Below are 3,363 nucleotides of genomic sequence, written 5' to 3' on the forward strand. Positions count from 1 at the left end.
AAAAACAGAACAAAAACAAACCACCACCACCACCAAATGAACAGAAGACCTATATAGACATTTCTCCAGAGAAGACATACAGATGGCCAATAGGCATATGAAAAGATGCTTGACATCACTAACTGTTGTTGTTCAGTCGCTCAGTCACATCCAACTCTTTGAGACCCCATGGACTGCAACATGCCAGGCTTCCCTGCTATTCTCTATCTCCTGGAGTTTTCAAATTCATGTCCATTGAGTTGATGATGCCATTCAACCATCTCATCCTCTGTCACCCCCTTCTCCTCCTGCCTTTAATCTTTCCAAGCATCAGAGTCTTTTCCAATGATCTGGCTCTTTGCACCAGGGGGCCAAAGCAATGAAGCTTCAGCATCAGTCTTTTCAATGAATATTCATGGTTGATTTCCTTTAGGATTGACTGGTTTGAACTCCTTGTTGTCTAAGGGACTCTCAAGAGTCTTCATCAGTAACACAGCTTGAAATCCTCAATTTCCTGTGCTCAGCCTTCTTTATGGTTGGACTCACATCTATCTATATATGACTACTGGGAAAACTATAGCTCTAACTATATGAACCTTGTAGACAAAGTAATGTCTCTGCCTTTTGATACACTGTCTAGTTTTGTCATAGCTTTTCTTCCAAGTAGCAAGAATCTTTTAATCTCATGGCTGCAGTGATTTTGGAGCCAAAGAAAATAAAGTCTATCTCTGTTTCCATTTTTTCCCCATCCACTTACTTACCATGAAGTGATCGGATCAGATGCCATGATCTTCATTTTTTGAATGTTTAGTTTTAAATCAGTTTTTTCACTCTCATCTTTCACCTTCATCAAGAGGCTCTTTAGTTCCTGTTCACTTTCTGCCATTAGGATGGTGGCATAGGTATATCTGAGGTTATTGATATTTCTCCTTGCAATCTTGAATCCAGTTTGTGAGTCATCCAACCAGACATTTTACATGGTGTATTCTGTATAGCAATTAAATAAGCAGGATGACAATATACAACCTTGATGTACACCTTTCCTTCCCCAATTTTTGAAACAGATAGTTCCATGTTCAGTTGTAACTGTTGCTTCTTGACTGAATACAGGTTTCTCAGGAGGCAGTTAAGGTGGTCTAGTATTCCCATCTCTATGAATTTTCCACAGTTTGTTGTGATCCACACAGTCAAAGGCTTTTGCATACTCAATGAAACAGAAGTAGATGCTTTTCTGGAATTCTCTTGCTTTCTCGATAATCCAACAGATGTTGGCTATTTGACATATGGTTCCTCTGCCTTTTCTAAATCCAGTTTATATGCTTGGAAGTCCTTGATTCATGTACTGTTGAAGCCTAGCTTGAAGGATTCTGAGCATTACTTCCCTGATGTGAGAAATGAGCAAAATTGTGTGATAGTTTTAACATTCTTTGACTTTGCCTTTATTTGGATTGATATGAAAATTAAACTTTTCCAGTCCTGTGGCCACTGCTGAGCTTTCCAAATTTGTTGACATACTGAGTGAAACACTTTAACAGCGTCATCTTTTAAGATTTGAAATAGCTCAGCTGGAATTCCATCACATCCACTAGCTTTGTTCATAGTAATGCTTCCTAAGGCCCACTTGACTCCAGAATGTCTGACTGTAGATGAGGGACCATACCATCATGGATATCTGGGTCATTAATATCTTTTTTGTACACTTCTTCTGTGTATTCTTGCCACCTATTTTTAATCTCTTATGCTTCCCTTAGGTTCTTACCATTTCTGTCCTTTTTTGTGCCCATCTTTTCATGAAATTTCTGATTTTCATGAAAATCTCTGATTTTCTTGAAGATATCTCTAGTCAATATTCAAAATAAACTAAAATCATTACTTCTGGTCCCATCACTTCATGGCAAATAGATATGGAAACAGTGCAAACAATGAAAGACTTTATTTTCTTGGGCTCCAAAATCACTGCAGATATGACTACAGCCATGAAATTAAAAGACACTTGCTCCTTGGAAGAAAAGCTATGACAAACCTAGAAGTGCATGTTGCTCGCTCAGTCATGTCTGACTCTTTGTGACCCCATGGACCATAGCCCACCAGGCCTCTCTGCCCATGAAATTCTCCAGGCAAGAATACTGAGGTGGGTTGCCATTTCCTTCTCAGGGGATCTTCCCAAACCTAGACAGCATATTAAAAAGTAGAGACATTATTTTACCAACAAAGGTCCATCTAGTCAAAGCTATGGTTTTTCCAGTAGTCATATATGGATGTGAAAGTTGGACCATAAAGAAAGCTGAGCTATGAAGAATTGATGCTTTTGAACTGTGGGGTTGGAGAAGACTCTCTTGAGAGTCCCTTGGACTGCAAGGAGATGAAATCAGTCAACCCTAAAGGAAATCAAGCTTGAAAATTCACTGGAAGGACTGATGCTGAAGCTGAAACTCCAATACTTTGGCCACTAATTCGAAGAACTGACTCATTAGAAAAGACACTGATGATGGAGAAAGATTGAAGGCAAGAGGAGAGGGAATGACAGAGGATGAGATGGTTGGATGGCATCACCAACTCAATTGACATGAGTTTAAACAAGCTCTGGGAGTTGGTCATGGACAAGGAAGCCTGGTGGGCTGAAGTTAATGGGGTCTCATAGTCAGACATGACTGAGTGACTGAACTGAACTGAGGCTTTCCCATTCTATTTTTTTTCCTCTATTTCTTTGCACTGTTCCCTTTATTTTTATTTTTTAATATAAATTTATTTATTTTAATTGGAGGTTAATTACTTTACAATATTGAATTGGTTTTGCCATACATCAACATGAATCCACCACAGGTGTACACGTGTTCCCCATCCCGAACCCCACTCCGTCCTCCCTCCCTGTACCATCCTTCTGGGTCATCCCAGTGCACCAGCCTCAAGCAACCAGTATCACGCATCAAACTTGGACTGGCGATTCATTTCATGTATGATATTATACATGTTTCAATGACATTCTCCCAAATCATCCCCCCCTCTCCCTGTCCCACAGAGTCCAAAAGACTGTTCTATACATCTGTGTCTCTTTTGCTGTCTCGCATACAGGGTTATCATTACCATCTTTCTAAATTCCATACATATGCGTTAGTATACTGTATTGGTGTTTTTCTCTCTGGCTTACTTCACTCTGTATAATAGGCTCCAGTTTCATCCACCTCATTAAAACTGATTCAAAGGTATTATTTTTAATGGCTGAGTCATACTCCATTGTGCATATGTACCACAGCTTTCTTATCCATTAATCTGCTGATGGACATCTAGGTTGCTTCCATGTCCTAGCTATTATAAACAGTGCTGCAATGAACATTGGGGTACACATGTCTCTTTCAATTCTGGTTTCCTTGGTGTGTATGTCCA

The sequence above is a fragment of the Bison bison genome, unplaced genomic scaffold, assembly GCF_000754665.1.
Source record: "Bison bison bison isolate TAMUID 2011002044 unplaced genomic scaffold, Bison_UMD1.0 scf7180017864517, whole genome shotgun sequence".
NCBI lineage: Eukaryota > Metazoa > Chordata > Mammalia > Artiodactyla > Bovidae > Bison > Bison bison.